General features: G+C 41.8%; 1 pseudogene; it reads left to right on the forward strand.

Moving 5' to 3' along the window:
- The first annotated feature begins 2319 nt into the window (after window positions 1–2319).
- LOC140513743 (BUD13 homolog pseudogene) lies at window positions 2320–3599 on the forward strand (annotated as a pseudogene).
- Window positions 3600–18643: the final 15044 nt, after the last annotated feature.

Consider the following 18643-nt stretch of genomic DNA (forward strand, 5'->3'; position numbering starts at 1 on the left):
TTTCCGTGTTAGCCATGTCCTGTACTGAGTCTTAACAATGGCCTTGATACACAGGTCTTAGACACTCCCCCTCATCCCAGGGTGACGGTTCGAGTGCAACTCTACTTGTCCAGCCTTACTATTTAAGAGATTTGAGGTATACTTACACACTTACTAACTGTGGGATCCTGGGGGATTTACTTCCCCTCTGTTTGCCTCAGTTTCCTCATCTGTAAAATGAGGATAAGACTAGTTACTACCTCCAAGAGTTGTTGTGAGAATCAAATGAGATATAATTGTTAACTGCTTAGCACAGGGTCTGTTACAGAGCAAGTGTATGTTAGCTATTATTGCATGCTAATGCATGTTACCTGTTATTATTGCTGACAAGGAAGATGAATTATTTTACTGTGGTGACATTTACATGATTTCTCAAATTATTTGAAAATTCATCTTTTAGCACAACCAATAAGCCATCTAGACCATATAGCTGGTCAGATGATAATTTCGTGTCTCTCTGAAATCTCCTAAGAGATCAACCAGATCTCCCAGGTGGGCACCCAAATATCCCTGGAGTGCAATCAGATGTCCCTAGAAAGTATCTAGATCTCTTTGGGGGGGGGGCAGAGGTTCCTGGGGGAGGGAAACCAGATCTCTCAGGATGGCATTCATATCTTCATCAGGGAAAAGCAACATAGAACTAAGTCCAACCTTGGATAGACTGATGGACCGCAGTTGTTCTTTCTGGTTAAAAGGAAGGAACACTTCACATGGTTTCTCTTCTCCCATGATTGATATAGAGAAGAGGTTAGGGTACTGTACCTTGGAGGTGTGAGGCTGGGGAACTGAGGGCAGAAGGACTGGTGATTGCTGGGGGTGAGGCTGCAGCATCTGAGATGAGGGCTCCTGTGCACACTGAAAAAGAAATGGGTGATGGTTTGAGTGCAACTGTCTCATTGCTCTGCCTTACTCCTAATCATGCACTGGTGGCTTCGTTCCTCCATAGAAGGAGGTCTGTATGCCATGATTCTCTTGCCTTTTGTTCCCTGTAAAGCCAAAAAGATGCACATTGACTGGAATTTTCCTGGGACGTTAGCCTGGGGAGGGCACAAGGCTAAAATGGAGTTGACAGTCTATTGGTTTGGGAGAAGCCAATGTGGTGACTTTGTGAAATGCAATATCCCTATGGGGCACTCATCCATGGACCAGTTTCCTGACTAGGATCACCTGCCCAGGACAGAGATCTCAATATATCTGGTGGTGATAGACTATTCTTTGAAAGGCTCTTTTCCAGATCTCACTTGGAGATGGATTTTCTTATTCCATCTGTGAGAAAAAAATGATTCAGGCTTGGGAGGGGTGAAGATAAAAGTTTTTATTATTTGCAGCTACAATGGTGGGTGTCTCCTAAAATATACACATCCTATAGAAACAAAATCCTTAAAATCTATGCCTGACTGCAAAGTCCCTCCCCTGTCTCCCCTTTAGCTGAGTAATACAGGGTGCATTACTTTCAGGCATGCCTACTACACAGTTCCACTTGATATGTCTCCCCTTCTCCTAATTGTATGATCATTAAAATGAACCTTTAGTCCTCCCAGAGGAGCAGTTAATATTCATGACCTTATTATGCATGAATATTCCAAGCAAAACTTAACTTTTACTCTACTTAATTGACTTCTAACTTCAAAACAGGATAATAGAGTTGGATACTGCTTTCTCCATTATCTTCTGTGTGAGACATAACTCCTCTGTTAAGTCTTCCATTCTGCTGCTTGTTATTCTGAATGCATGGAAACAAATTTCTTGGTTACACCTCTCAATTTCCCTATTTTTCTGCTAGAAGATAATCTAGTACTTATCTATGTCAATAATGACCCTGTTCAAATGTCTCATCCTCTTAGGTATCCTGATTAGTCTGATGAGTGAAAATTTTTAATCAACATTCCCAACTGCTTTCTTCACAGTCAACTTACTTTTCTGCATTTTCTGCAAGTCAAAAGATTTTCTGGAATGTATAGATTCCTAGATTTCATAAATCATGTATTACATAATTTCTGTGGATACAAAAGTTTTAATCATTCTTCACACATCTGTTTTCTTGATCTGATAGAAGCCAGAGATAGCTGCTTTTGCTGTTGTCTGACCCTTTCTATTTTGAAACCAAACCTAAGTGTAGAGAAGAAGAAATGTAATGATGTTCATTAACGACCTCAATTTTATTTTTCCTTGTCATAAATAGAGGTAAGTTTTTGTTTCTTTAAACTGGTATTTCCTTTCACAGAGAAAGCTGGTAAGACATTTCTCTTTGGGGCAGATTTCCTCATCTGATTGAGTATCATGGACAATGATGTGAGCTGGGCAGATATTTCTAAGACGTAAAAAGAAGAAAAGGAAGATGAGAGAGATTTGCCTGTGGTGGCTGAATTCATTCATGAACGCCCAGAAGTGAAGCAAATTAAGCATTCTTGATGGGGAACAAGTGGAAACTGCTAGGAGAACAAAAGCCAGACCTGTCCCCACCCAGGAGGATCTGTCATGACTCACCAGACCCCTCACCTCCCAGGAGGACCTGGCAGGACTACCCAGAGCCACTGCAACCCAAAAGTGTCCATTCTAACCTCCCAGATCTAGCTCCTGAGGTTTCTCATTCACTTTCTGGGAAAGCTCCTGTCAAGTTCTCTCTAGGTCTGAAGAAGAGCAGGAGACATGGGGATGAATCTTCTCAACCCAAAAATCAATAACCTTCCTCTCCTGGATTGGTCAGGTCCTGCCTGACTCCAGACACTCTTCTCCTAGCCTTAGAAAATTCCAGTGGAGCCCTTCAACCAAGAAACTCCAAAGGCATCATGTAGATTCTTCTCTTCCTGGGAAGAGCATCCAGCAGGCCTCTGATTCAAACCTGATTCCTCCACTGAACAAGCAGAAAGCAGACTTGGATTCAAACCTCTCCCCATCAAGAAGGAAGCAAAAAAACAGGTCTGGGGATTCAGATCTCTCTCCACCCCAAAGGAGTCAACCTCCTATAGCAAAGGCCACACAGCTGTTTTCTGGGACCAAAACTGGATTGGTGTCGTATGTCAGAAGAGATCAGCAGGAGTTCAGCAGGCAGAACCAAGAAATCAAACATCTGGAAGTTGAATTCCAAAATGCTGAAACCATTTTTTGAGATAAGTCTGGTCACAAGGGGGACAAGAAGCTGGACCAATTAGAGCAACATAGAAAAGAAGTCTGAGAAAAATGAACAGAATGTTCAGAGGAGAAAGGGCCTTGCTCAGAGCCAGCAGCAACAACAGAACATGGAGGATGCAATAAGGGAGATGCAGAAGCCATTCTCTCAGTACATCAATGATGAGGACCTGGATCAGATGCTCAGAGAGCAGGAGAGAGAGGGGGACCCCATGGCCAACTTCATTAAGAAGAATAAGGTCAAGAGGAACAAGGATAAGAAAGAAAAGCCTGGCCCTGCCTCTCCCCTCGACAGATTCAATATCTGACCTGGGTATTGCTGGGAAGGCGTGGATAGGTCCAATGGCTTTGATGAGAAGAGTTTTATCAGACTTGCCAACAAGAAAGCTGTTGAGGAGCTTGCCTATAAATGGAGCACTGAGGATATGTAGTTCTTGTAACTAAGCAATGGCTGTAGATTCTGATGGTGGCCAAAGGACAGATAAGACAGCTGGGCAGGGCCAGGGCAGCAGTTTACACAGACTAGCCATTCATGGTTACAATCAATGACCCTGAGAGAGAGTTTAGGCTTTTTTACCTGCTTGGGGAGGTGGCACCTTGCACCTGGGAAATGTCCATATTCTTCAGCCATTCACATAGCTGCTTCTACTGCCTTTTAAGTGACACATGCCCCACTGAGGGTCATATAAGTGCTCCAAAGTTCATTCTTGATTGGGCTTTTTCTTTTTTTCTTTAACAAATATACGTCTATTTTTGTGAAAAACAAACAACAACAACAAAAAGATTGTAGAGGCAAAGAAGCTGGTCTTAGGTTAAGGGGAGGCTGGGGAGTGCTATGGCCAAGTTGGAACTGGCTGAATGTCTTGTCAGACTTGAGCACAGTGGAAGAAGATGACAATGACCAGTACTTTACCTGCTCCAACTCAGATTTCTTCGGACCAGCTTGAGGCTGAGGAAAGGGCAAGATCACAGAGATCAAAGCAGACTGGACTGGTCTCATCAAGAAGAGAACTTTCCCCTTGTGTGTATCTGGAAGGTTGGATATCTCATTTGTTGGAGGATTTTGGTGAAAGAAGTGCCTTTTCAGAAATACATGTGGTCCAATACCTATTGGATATTGGAGGAAAGTAAGTTTTCAATGCATTGGCCATTCAGGTGGATGCAGAGGTAAGAATTAAATATGCAGTTGCTGGAGAGGAACCATCAAAGGACAAGGTCATTTATAACAAGTACAGTAAACTGCTTCCCCCAAAAAAGATGAATGCAGAGGACCCACACTTGCAAACACCTGATGAAGAATCTTAAAGAGGTTGTTGACAATACGTGGGTAGCCCCAGAGAAACCAGTCTCTCAGGAAGCTCAAGTTGAGCTGCACATAAACTAGCTCCAGCTCAGGATATCTGGAACACACCATTTCAGCAAGGAGTTGCTTTCAATTATGGAGTTAAGCAGAAGTATTTGAGTGGTGAATATGCAAAAAGATCCAATGGAGCCTCATTCAGAATTAATAAGGGAATTCCAGAGTTTAAAGGAGGCAGAGCCAATACGGAGGAGAGAAGCCAGGAAGTTGCTTGAGTTCTCCCTATTTTTCCCTCAGAGACAATGTAAAATCAAGCCTCTAAAAGAATTCTGGAGTGGCAAAATCAACTAAAAGATAGAATGAAACAATCTGAGAGCCCAAGAGTACTTAGGACTTCAGGAAATGTCTGTCTCACTTGGGTAAAAGGGGAGGGAAGTAAAGCCCAAGGCAGACTGTGTCCCCTGGGCCCACAATAGGCCAGCTGTGAGGCCTCCAGCCCCAGCCCAGCAGGCAAGATTGCCAGCCCCCAAACCCAGGGCACAACAAGGCCAGGCCAGCCCAGCTGAGTAGGCAAGCTGCCAACACCTCAGGTCCCAGAGTAGAAAGCCAGTGACCCAGCTCCTGGCTCCCAGTGCAAGAAGCTTGCTTCATGTGTGTGTGTGTGTGTGTGTGTGTGTGTGTGTGTGTGTGTGTGTGTGTGCCTTCATTGCCAAAGACCATGCCATCAGAAAAATGATGACGTGACTTGCACTTGACTTTGTTTTCAGTGAGGGAGGGCTGTGCAGGTCACCAGCCTCACTTCTCCTCCAGATCCATCTGAATTCAGTGCCAATATATTCATCAGGATGACTGGAGATGACCCAGGATGAGGCAGTTGGGGTTAAGTGACTTGCCCAAGGTCACACAGTTAGTGAGTGTCAAGTGTCTGAGATGAGATTTGAACTCAGGTCCTCCTGACTCCTGCACTGGTGCCCTATCCACAGCACCACCTAGCTGCCCCTACTTCGTAAGTATTTACAAGGTTAAGGGACATTTTTTATGCCCATAAATTAGACTTCATGCCCTCCAGGGAGTTCCAGTCCATTAGGGGCAGGAAATGGGAGAAGAGAGAATCTAGGGAAAACGTCCATAGAAGTAATGGGAAGTATATAGTAAGCAATTACAAGGCAGAGACTTTGGTTTTGTCCCTGGATTCCCCCTAACCTAGTTTAGGTCATCCTGATTAATATCTAGTCACTGGATTAAGATAGCTGTGGAGGAGAAGCAAGGCTGGTGACCTTGCACAGTCCTCCCTCACTCAAAACAAAGTCAAGTGCAGGTCATGTCATTTCTCTAATGGCATGGTCTTCTTTGGCAACGAAGGATGAACACTACAATCTCTTCCAACTATGGGAGTCCTCGCCTGGCTCATGCCAACGTGAATGCCAATGCTGTGGTAGGGTTTGTTCCTGAGCACATCCCCCTCTCATGACAGTAGTCAGTCAGTCAGTCAGTCAGTAAGCACTTAGGAAAGTGCTCATTGTGTGCCAGGGCCTGGGCTAACCCCAATAGGGCTTTCAGAGAATAGCTTTTGCCTTGAAGGAATGATCCCTGTTGCTGAAGGAGCTCACCTTTAACCTAGTGATAGGGATGAGACCTGTGACTTCACTGGCATCAGGAACTCCTGGGTGAGGAAGCTCCCTCTATCAGTCAACCCCTCGCCGTTCACCCCCAAATGTCCCATCTTATATATTATTGTTCAAAGTCCTGAGAAGTGACTTGGCCAGGGTCACACAAATGCCTTTTGTAAGAGCCCAGGTCTTCCTTTTGAGGACTGGGTTAGTGGGGTCCATTGGAAGCCCTCCATCTGGTTAACACAAATGACATTTTTCTTTCCTTTTAGTCTTTATTTCCCCCCAAAATTTATATTTATTTTAAGTTTGACATTCACTTTTGTAAGATTTTGAATTTTAAATTGTCTCCCCCTCCTTCTTATCCCCCTTCCAAGACATCATGCAATCTAATATAGACCATACATGTGCAATCATGTTAAATATATTTCCACATTAGTCCTGTTGTAAAGAAGATTTGCAACCAAATGGAAAAACCATGAGAAAGAAAAAGGGAAAATGGTATGCTTTTATCTACATTCAGACTCCATAGTTCTTTCTCTGGATGTAGATAGCACTTTACATCATGAGTCTTTTGGAATTGTCTTAGATCATTATGTTGCTGAGAAGAGCTAAGTTTATCAAAGTTGGTCATCAAACAATGTTGCTGTATGTACTTCACTTACCATCAATTCATGCAAGCCTTTCCAGGTTAATCTGAAGTTTACCTGTTCATCATTTCTTATGGAACAATAATGTTTCATTATATTCATATGTTCATTACATTCATATGTTAATCCATTCCCCAGTGGGTGGGCATCCCCTCAATCCCCAGTTCTTGGTCTCCACGAAAAAGAGCTACTATGAAGATTTTTGTACATGTGGGTCCTTTTCCCACTTTTATGATCTCTTTGGGATACAGATCTGGAAGTGGTATTTTTGGATCAAAGGGTATGCACAGTTCTAAAGCCTTTTGGACAAAGTTTTAAATTGCTTTCCAGAATGGTTGCATCAGTTTCACAATTCCAACAATGCATTAGTATTCCAATTTTCCCACATTACCTCCAATACAAAGACTGGATCATCAACTCCAAAGTACTTAAGCTTTCTGTTTAGAAGTGTCAACCTCAATCCTCCATCATTCATTTCAGGATCCATGCACCCCACTCAATTCAACAAGCTGTTTAGTGTTCCCTGGAATGACAGCGAATGTGTAAGATCTGTGTATCAAGGCCATTGTTAAGGCTCAGTACAGGCCATGGCTAATATGGAAAAGTTTGAATGACTTCATCTGCATAATCTATGTTAAATTGCTCATCTTCTCAAGGAGGTAAGAGGAATAAAGGAGAGAGAGAACTGGGAACTCAAAATTCTTAAAAATGGATGTTAGAACATTTTTATATGTAATAGGGAAATACTTAATGAAATAAATGTATATTTTTAAAAAAAGACTCAGTTCGTGGCAGTGGAAGTGGCAATTAGGACCCATGTAAACTGCTGGATCTTCCACAGGCACCAGAAAATAGTCTGGAACTAGGAGTGAGCATGCCCAAAGTTCTGCCCACCTGTGACCAGCCACCATAACAGGTACAAGTAAAAAGAGAAAAATCCCTTTCACACCCACCCACCCCCCATCCTCTTCACTCTAAGTCTGAGGGAGAGAGCTTGAAGGTAGACCAGAAGATTTGTCAAGTTAAGGCAAAAATTCAAGAGTGGTCTCTGAAATATGTGCTCTCCAACCTGGAATTATGCCCATACTTATTAAATTGCCTATGCCCTTTTAAACAGCAGTACCACTACTAGGTCTATTTAAAAAAATAATTAGAGAAAACGGAAAAGAGACAATATCTTCTAAAATATTTATTAGGAGACTATTATGTCATTTTGTTAGGACATGCAGATAGGAACAATGGCAAAAAGAGAGATGACAGCCCTAGACATATCCACTTAGTTGGCTTTTCTAGGTCATAAGGACAATTGCTTCTCAACCAGGTGAAAGTCCTTGTGTTCCCCCACCGGTAGATGGAGACTCCCCTAATCTGGCCTCTAATATTCTTCCCCCACATGTAAGTCTTGCTTTGTTGGACAGTTCACACAGGGAGTCCTTTGGGTACACTGACAAAGCAAGAAGAAGGATTGTATTAGAGTGCCTTTCACACCACAGGTATCTACATTCCAAAAATAACTCAAGATTTAACATTAAAATTTGTTATTTTAAATACACAGTCAGATATCTAGAAACCTGAAGTTCTCGGATCTTGTATTTAGTGTCTCAAGTCAGAACTCCCAGGATGTCAACCAGATTGCCAATGGTGTCAGCTAGGTGTCCATAGGGAATCAGTCAGATGTCCCTGGATGGTCAAGCAGCTGTACCTGGGTATCAATGTCTGTGCTCTTCAGCCAGATCTCTTAGGGTGTCACTCTGATTTCCCAAGGGGTCAGCTCAATGTCCATGTGGGGCAGGAACATGTTCTTGCGAGACATAAGTTCCCTGAGGGACAGTTAGATGTTCATCAGGAAGAAGAAATATAGGTCCAAGTCCAACAGTTCTAGTGGAAACATCAATAGGGTGGAGTTCTTGTTGGTTAAAAGAATCATATGATTCCTCTTCTTCAGTCACTAATGGTGGTGGCAGTGTCTGGTCTTGAATCTCCTGCAATGAGTTCAGTTGTTCTTGAAAGGTGCCAGCCTGGGGCACCAAGGATTGGAGGGCTGATGGCTGGTGGAAGTAAGGCTGATGGGAGTAGTTCTGCTGGGGGTGGGGCTGCTGAGGTAAGTTTTGTTGGGAGTGTGGCTGCTGGAACTGATGTGAGGGCTCCTCTGCACACTCAAAAGTTGATGGATAATTTGAGAACACCTGTTCCACTTGCTCCTGAATATGTAGTGGTGGCTTCACTTCATAAAAGGAGCTGTGTGTGTTATATTTCTCCGGCCCTTGGGTTCCCTGCACTGCAGAGGAAGATGACCACTGGCTGAAGCTTCCCTGGGACGTTGTCTCGGGAAAGGCACAAGGTTGAAATTCAGGTGATGGTCCTATGGTTTGAGAGGAATCAAAGTGATGGCTTTGGGAAATGCCATATCCATACGAACAAGCAGCCTCAATGGTAGAAGCTGCACTCCTCTCAAAGGAGAAATCGCTCCTTGGGCCAGCTTCCTGGCTAGACTCACCTGTCCAGGAAGAGCACCTGGATGCATTAGGTATTCTAAGTTCTTGGTCAGAGGAGTCCTCTTCTGAAATTGGACCTAGAGAGACATCTTCCTGGCACTCCTGTCTTGAGCTGGTGGAAAACTCAGATGTCCTTGTCTTCTTTTTTGAGAGTTGTCTAGCTCTCCGGTTCTGAAACCACACCTGAGGAGAAGAAATGTCATGATGTCTACTAACCTGATGTCAATAATATTTTCTCTTTGTCATAAAAGGGGGTAAAAGTTTGTTTATTCAAACTCATCACTTTCAGCTGATGGACAAGTTGATAAGACATTATTCTTTTGGGAAGATTCCTTTATCTGATTAAACTTCAAAATCCATCCCTTCATTTCTCAAGGGCCACATCCCCACTCCACCATGCTTGAACCCACTGGTCTCTGTACTCTTCCTGGAAGCATTCCCATTCTCCAATCTTTTCTTACTCTATAGAAAAAGTTGTTTCTAACTCGTAGCCTCCCTCCAATACACTCTCTCTCTCTCTCTCTCTCTCTCTCTCTCTCTCTCTCTCTCTCTCTCTCTCTCCCCCCATTTATGCATATATGCACACACAAACACATAAGTATGCATATATGTATACATATATATGCTGTGTATGTATTTATGCACATACATATATATATACACACTATATATCAGAAAGCATAGATATAAGCTCTTGACTTGCATGTATTCGAGACTCAGGAATGTTGGTCACTCTGGAAAGTTCCTCTCTTTCTTCAATTCCAGGATACGGGTTCTTTTGAAAGTGCTTCTTAAGAATATCAAGTTGTTCCTTATTGAACACTGTTCGTTTTCTTCTCATTGTTGACTCCAAACTGCATTCTAACGGGGCAAAGGAGGAAGAAATTTTAGGGTTAGGGTTAGGGCTATATTTCCTTCCCTTACTAGATCATATTTGGAATAAATGAATTATCACTCACCTCTCTGCAGAGGTGGATACTACTGACCTTTTCCAATCCATCCTCCCTTGGTTTCCCTAACATGGTTTTCTACCTTTGCCCATTGCTTCTTCCTTTTCTTCTTCCTGCACTCAGTATGGCAGAAAGTCTATCCTCCAGTTTTTACTGTGTTCCTGGCATCTCTTTCCTCTTTTCTATTCCCACTACTTCCAGGCCAATCCAATTTTTCCTTGTTTCTGCCCTTTCTATTATAAGACCCTCCTAAATAGACTCCCTGCCTCCACAAGATCTAATCTCTGCTTGACACTGGCAAAATACAATTTCATTATGTCTTCCTTTTCCTTCCCTACCCCACCCCCTCAAAAAAAATCCCAGGAACATTTTATTCATTCCTCATTGCCTATAGAGAGGGAATGGAAGGAATAATAGTGCATCTGGAGTCAAAGGGCCTCTGAATCTGGTAGCAAGTCAATTAACTGCTCTGACCTCAGTTTCTTCATCTGTAAAAAGGAGTAGGAATAGCTGACCTCTAAAATTCTTTCTATTTCTCCATCTATGGTGATGTTGTGACTAAGTTTCTTAACCTGCTACTCAAAGCTCTAACCATCTTCAAACCAACCTACCTTTCCAATTTTTTCCTACATTTTCCACTCAAGTTGAGTGAGCAGTCTTTCATTCTCCCACCCCAGTGACTTTCCTCAGGCATTCTCTAAACTTTAAATCCCTTGCTCCCTCTTTTTTAGTTTGACATCTTCCCTCCCTTCCCAACTCCTCCATGATGACTGCCTTCTCCACCATCCCTCTCCCAGGTTGGCAATGCTCTTCCTTTTCTTAGTCCTCATCCCCTCTCTTCTTCTATTATAATGTATTTAAATCATATCATGTTAGTTATCAGTTATAGCATAGGTTCCCTCATTTTTAAATGCTGGGATTAGCCTGGGTGACTAGTAAGGTCTCCTCCAGCTCCAAATCCCATTTCAGACTGACTTTGTGTCCATGTGTTATACCTCCTGCCTCTTTGCGCTCACCCAAATTTTCCCCTAGGTATGTTATAGTCCCCTTCCATCTCAACTTCCCAGATTCCCTGTTTTCTTTCCAAAGACATCTCAGGTACCACATCTCTTCCCCAAGTCCTCTCCTGCTATACTGCCACACTCTCACATTGGTTAATGATCTTTAACCTCATGACATGACTTTGTATTTACTTCTCAGTGTCCTGGAAACCTGATCCCATGGTAACAACCTTGGTTTGGGAGTCAGAGGAGCCTATGGTACCTCCTTCCCGGGTGGCTTCCCCTCTCCAGGCCTCAGTTTCTTCCTTGATCAAATGAGGGGAGTTCACTCAATGGCTTCTCACATCCCTTCTGCCCTGAATGTATGAGCCTGGTTTCACACTGGGAGCTCACAGGCTCCTTGAGGGAGGGACACTTTGCCATAGTTTACAGATTACCTACAAAGTACCTTGGACAGAACTTGGTACTTGAGGAGCTGAATAGCCTTAGGTAACTTACCAATTCCTTGATGTATTTATCTGTGTCCCCTCTGTCACTTAGCTCAGGGGTAGAGATGCCTGAGAAGAGGCTGCAGAATTGAAAAGGCTGATGCTGGGAGGGAGTGGGGAGGGAAGGGCAGATACCTCTGGGCTAAGTGGGCAGATCCCTCCACTGATTAAATCACAATACCAGCTTAAAAAGAATAATCAAATTACTGCTCCCAGGAGACTTGGGCTGATTTCCCTAGAACTCTAGGAGGTTCAAAGACTAGCTCAGGGTCCCATAGCCAGGTTATATCATAGGCAGAACTAGAACCCAGATCTTATGACTCCAAGGGCAGATATTTATTCATGATGCCAGGCTTGCTTCTCAAGATCTGAGCTAACTTCTAAATTCCACATTTCTTAAGTACCCACTACTAGGTTGTGGTGGAATACAGGTCAATATAATTTGGTGACTTTAAGCTATTTAAGGATAACTTTGGAATTTTTCCTTAACAGACTATTCTGTTATTAAGAACACAAGCACACACATCCAGGGTCCTGAAGTCCCTATGACTACACTGATGTAAGAAAACTCAGTAGAAAAATCTCTTTACCAATAAGAAACCATCATAATCCCTAACATTTATATAGCTAGCTTAAGATTTGCAAAGCACTTTGTAAAAATTATCTCAGCTCACTTTCACCAAAATTTTGAGCACTATTGTTACCCTCATTTTACAGATGGCTGGACTGAAGTAAAGTGACTTGCTCAGGGTCACACCACAAAAGTGTAAGGAACAACGTGGGAACTCAGATCTTCCTTGACTCTCAAATCTAGCACTTTTGACTGTGCTACCTCTTTGATATTTGAGGCTGCTACATTCTCTACCCCAGTCCATAAATTTTAGAGGAAAATTTTAATTCTCAGGTCTTCCTAGCCCTAGAATCAGGTCTACACCCACTGAGGTCTGCTGCTTTTCCCCCTCTCTGGGGAGATCAATGTATACCGTTACTGTCATGATCCGTTATAAAATCTCTGAAAAACAATGTTAACAATATTAGCCCATTCACACAAGATAGCAGTAAAGTAATCCTTTCAAGGCAACAGCGAAAGAAAATCATTTAGGTCTAGTCTGTCATCAATAATGACTGCTCTAATAATCTCTTTTAAAAATGTTTTCAAGTATCATTTATTCTCCTTCAGTAATGAATTTGTTGCCAATTGCAAGACACTGAGCTCAACCCTAAGGGGAGAAAGCACCCTCTTCCAAAATTTTCCCCTCCCATACCTTAACTACTTCTTTCTTTTAGGAGTTTGCATTCCCCTTGGGAGATGTAATATGCAAATTGGTAAGCATGTCCTGCATGATTTGGAGAGGGGAGAGAGAATTAACAAAGGAGTAGAGAGATTGATTCTAGTTTACAGTGAATCTCAATATACTATTTCACAATTATCTGTATAAATAGACCTAGTAAGAGACTTAGCTCATCCATTCATTCAATGACCCTTTTTTCGAGGATCAAGAACATAACACCATAAACAAGAGCAGAAGAAGAGTGGAAATTTGAACACTAGTACAAGTCTTCTAAAACTAACCCAGAAACTATCCCTTCAACTGAAGAAATGATGGGCAAAATTTGTTCAAATCATAGATATACCACACAGAAGCTTTCTCATCATCCCCACAGAAAGGTAAGCGAATTTCAGCTAGGCTTTGAGGATAAGATCATGTTACTTACTAAAGGAATCTAGTTTCTTTTCCTCTGAGGATGGATTGGTGGCCATCTTCCCTGAAAAGTTGAAAGATCAGATCCAAATGGTAAGAGATAGTAGAGGAGCTCTGAGGCTTGGGATATTTATACTGTCCCTTCAAGATCCACCCTATAGAAATCAAGAGCCCTGCCTCCTTTTATTTTCTGGAGGTGCTCTCTGAAGGCAGGTTCACTATTTACATAGGAATAAGTACCTCCTACAAAAGACTAAATCTGTAGGAGGATTAAAACCAAGGTGGGCATGGAAGGGTGAGGCCTCCTATATAAGTACTCAGGAAAAGTAGGTGTTATCTTGGACTTCAGTTGTGGTCCAACAACCGAATCCAACAACTGAAGCAACAATTTGCTAATAAGAAAAGTTGACATTGGAGAGCTGGATGTCCAAACAGATAAAGGGCAGGGCCTGCAGTTGGGAAGACTCATCTTCCTGAGTTCAAATCTGGTCTCTGACACTTCCTAGTTGTGTGGCCTTGGGCAAGTCACACTCAACCTTGTTTGCCTCAGTTTCCTCACCTCTCCAATGAACTTGAGAAGAAAATGGCAAACCCGTTTAGTATCTTTGCCAAGAAAACCCAAATGGCCATGAAGAGTCACACACAACAGAAAAAGGATTGAATAACCACAAAAAAGTTGAAACTTGCCAAAAAAGAACCTAAATAAACCTAGTAACAGGAAGGATATAAGAGGCTAAAACTATAAAATGCAGAGAAGATGGTAACTTGCTTTATTAGTTAGAAGGAACTTCATCAGGGAATTCCCCTAGATCAGTGAATTCCCAAGTCCAGTCCTTATCCTTACAATTCTGAAGCCTTATTTTACCTGACTGGAAGTATGAATGAAGAGGCCTGGTGTGGGAAAATGACAAGTCTTCATTCAGCTTGAAGAAAGAAGAATCTCAAGCCTCAGTGCTCTACATTACTTCCTGCTATTTGGATCTGATCTTTTGTCTCTCCAAAGGAGGATGGCTACCAACCCACCCCCAGAGGAGAGGAAGCTGGTTTCTTTTAGTAAGCAGCATGCTCTTTGTCCTCAAAGCTTGAATGATATTCACTTACTTTTCAATGGGGAGGATGGGAAAGCTTCTGTGTTTCTTTTCCTCCTCTTTGAATGAATTTAAATTTTATTCCTTCAGTTGAGAAGATAGTTAATGGGTTCATTTTAGAAGATTTTTATTAATTCAAATTTCCCCTCAGCTTCTGATCTAGTACACAGTGTCATGTCCTTGGTCCTTGAAAAAAAAAATAGTCGTTGAAATGAATGGATGAGCCAAATCTCTTATTAGGTCTATTGTAACTGTACAATTCATTGTGAAACAGCCCATTGAAATTTGCTGTAAATTGGAATTAATATCTCTCCTCTTTTTTACTTTTTTTAATACTCTCTCCCTTCTTCAAATTATCCAACACATGCTTATCAATCTGCATACCATATCTACCAAGGAGAATGCAAACTCCTAATAAAAAGACCTGGCTGAGGGGGATGGAGGTGGGGAGAACACATTTTTAAAGGACAGTGCTTCCTACCCTTAGGGTTGAGATAAGTGTCTGGAGGTTGGCAATAAATTCATTGTTGAATTTAACTTGATAATGCTTGAAAATATTTTTAAAATATTGCAAAACAGTCATTATTTATGAGATTATACCTGGTGCATTTCTTCTCCTGGCATCTTGAAAGGGTTATATTCTGTTACTCCAGTTTGGTGGAATGCTGTACTGCATCTTGTAGGATGGGTTAACGTTTTTCAGAAATTTTATAACAGATCATGACAGCAATGGCACATTTTTACCTCCCCGAAGGGGAAAAAAAAGGCAGAAGGGCTCATTGCATATAGAGCTGGTTCCAGAGCTAGAAAGATTTGAGCAGTTAAAAACTTGTCTCTGAAATATATGCTCTCCAATCTGGACTTCTGCCCAAAGAGTTATTAAACTGCCTATACCCTTTTACCCAGCAATAGGTCTATTTCCAAAAATATTTAGGGAAAAAGAAAAAGAACCAGTATTTTCTAAGAACATTTAGAACAGTTCTCTTTGTGGTGGCAAAGAACTGGAGATTGTGGGGATGCCCATCAATTGAAGAATGGCTCAGCAAAAAGTGGCATATGACTGTGATGAACAACTACTGTGCTCTAAGAAATGATGAGCTCAATGATCTTAGAAAAACTTAGATACACTTGCATCACGTAATGGAGAGCAACCTGGGTGGAAGCAAAATAGAGAGTTGTATTCAGTAACATTATTGTTTTAAAAACTTTGAGTGAATGAGTCATGTTGACTATTATAAATACCCAAATTGACTACCAAGGACGCATGAAATGAGACACTATTTGTGTCTAGAGAAAGAGCTGATAAATATATTTCTACACACATGTATACATACTGATTTTACATGTATATGTGTATGTAATATACATATATGTATATGTATATTTGTTTCTATTGGTTGCCATCTCTAAGGTGGGGAAGAGGGGTGGAATAAGAAGAAAACAAAAGAAAAAAAGAAAATTTAAATGATTATATATGTATTTGAAAAGAATAGCAAGTTATAAGTGATAGATTTGCAGTTCCATGTGCACTCGTCTTTCTTTTTTTTTTTTTAACTATACTGTGTTATGGAAATGCTTATTTTATTCTGTAAACTAAAAAAAATAAATTTTAAATATTAAAAAAGAAATATATTTTCTGCCTGTAGAAAAAGTATGATGCTCAAATGCTAATTAGGTGGCACCTTGGATTTGGAAGTCAGAAAGACCTGAGATCCCCCTTGTCCCTAACACATCCCTATCTGTGTGATCTTGGGCAAGTCACTTAAATTCTGTTTGCCATCTGTAAAATGAAGATAATAATAGTACTCAAGTTTCTGGTGAAGATGAGGTCATATTTACAAAATGCTTTGCAAACCTTAACTTACCTATATGTATCTCTCTACATTTTATGTTAAAATAGTTTATTATTGTCACTATTGGTAGACGGATTTTCTTTAGGAGTTTTCTACACACCAATGCAGTCACAGGGACTTTAGGACGCTGGGTTTGTGTGCTTGTATTCTTAATAATGGAGTAGTTTGTTAAGGGGATATTCTCAAGTTATCCTTAAATGGCTTAAAGGCACCAAATTGCATTGATTGGTATTCCACCACAAACTACTAGTTCCTCAAGAAATGTGGAATTTAGAAGCTGGCTCAAATGTTGAGAGGCAAGCCTGACATTATGAGTAAAGATCTGCTCTTGGAGTCATAAGACCTGGCTTCTAACTCTGCCTGTGTTACACACTGGCTGTGTGGTCGTGAGTCAGTCTTTGAATCTCTCAAAGCCCCAGGGAAATCCGCGTAGGTCTCCTGGGAGAAGTTCTTTGTTTCATTGTTTTTAATCTTATGATCTTATGATTTCATCAGTGGAGGGATCTGCCCACTCAGGCCAGAGGAGGGGGAAGAGTCGGGGGCAGGAACTGAACTCCCTTCTTCCCACTCCCAGGGGCAGCTGCCTCTCATTATTTGTATGAACCAGCCTTTTCAATTCTGCAGCTTCTTCTTAGGAACCTCCACCCTGGAGCGAAGTTACAGAGGGGGACACAGATAAATACTTCAAGGAGTTGTTAAGCTACCTAAGGCCATTGGGTTCCTTAAGTATCAAGTTCTGTCCAAGGTACTTTGTAGGTAGTCTGTAAACTAAGGCAAAGTGTCCCTCCCTCAAGGAGCCTGTGGGCTCCCAGTGAGAAAACCAGGCTCATACATTCAGGGCAGAAGGGTTGTGAGGAGTCATTGAGGGCACTTCCCTCATTTGATCAAGGAAGAAACTGAAGCCTGGTGAGGGGAAGCCACCCAGGAAGGAGGTAGCATAGGCCCCTCTGACTCTCAAACCAGATTGTTCCCATGGGGCAGGCTTCCAGGACACAGAAAAATAAATGCAAAGTCATGTCATGAGGTAAAGATCGTTAACCAGTGCACGAGTGGCAATATGGCAGGAGAGGCCTTGGGGAAGAGATGTGGTACCTGAGATGTCTTTGGAAAGAAAACAGGGAGTCTGGGAAGTTGAAATGAAAAGGGACTATAACTCATACGTAGGGGAAAACTTGGGTAAGGACAAAGAGGCAGGAGGTATAACACATGGAAACAAAGTCAGTCTGAAATGGGATTTGGAGCTGGAAGAGACCTTACTGGTCACCCAGGTTAATCCCATCATTTTAGAAATGAGGGAACCTATGCTATAACTGAAAACTAATATAACATGATTTAAATACATTATAATAGAAGGAAAGGGGGATGAGGACTGAGGAAGGGAAGAGCATTGCCAACCAGGAGTTGGATGATGAATGAGGAAGTCAACATGGAATAGGTATACAGGGAGGAAGGAGGTAGAAAGAGAGGGCAATGTCAACTGGACAAGTGGTACAATATTCCTTCTTCCCTTTTTCTATTGCAAAAGAGGAGTGCATGAAAGACTGGTGATTTGGGGGAATTGGGTATGGAAGAAAGGATGACATCTTTTAATTCTACTTTGCTGATATCAAGCAGGGCGTGTTGGATAAGTGTGGGACCAGGTGTCTAGTTAGGAGGATATTGCAATAGAAAAGCCAGAAGTAATGAAAAACTCAATTGGCCTAGAAATAGTAGAAATAGAAAATAAGGAACAGAGTAAGAGATGCTGTAGAGACCTTAGGACAGACTTTCTGGAATAGTGATAGTAAAGGGAAGAAGAGGAGGAAGAAAAGATAGAAGGAATGGGCTAAGGTAGAGAGAAATCCATGTTAGGGAAACCAAGGGAGGGAGAAGTGAAAAAGGCCCAGTTGTGTCCACTGCTCCAGAAAGACCAATCTGACAATGTCTCAGAATCTTTTATTCCTAATTTGATCTGGTAAAGGAGGAAATACTCCTGTAACTCTCAAACTTTTATTCCCTTTTCTCCTAGAACAGGCTCCTGCCTCAATGGGGAGAAAACACAGTGTTTACAAAAGAACAGATTTATATTCTTGTCAACTGTTTTGAAAAGAACCCTATCCTGGTACAAAAGAAAGGGAAGAACTAACAGCAAGGCTCAATACGGATGAGTTGAGAATACAGGTGAGTTGAGAGCTGATTTCTCAATGTAATGTGTACTTGTGCATGTCTTTCAAGTTCTGTTACAGATGCATGAAGGCATCCCACAATGCCTCTCTTTTCCATACACCACGTCAATAGGCTGATACTCATTTGGGCACCTTCAGGAGGTCTTCCTGCAATTCTTCGTTGGGGGAATGG

The sequence above is a fragment of the Notamacropus eugenii genome, chromosome 1, assembly GCF_028372415.1.
Source record: "Notamacropus eugenii isolate mMacEug1 chromosome 1, mMacEug1.pri_v2, whole genome shotgun sequence".
NCBI lineage: Eukaryota > Metazoa > Chordata > Mammalia > Diprotodontia > Macropodidae > Notamacropus > Notamacropus eugenii.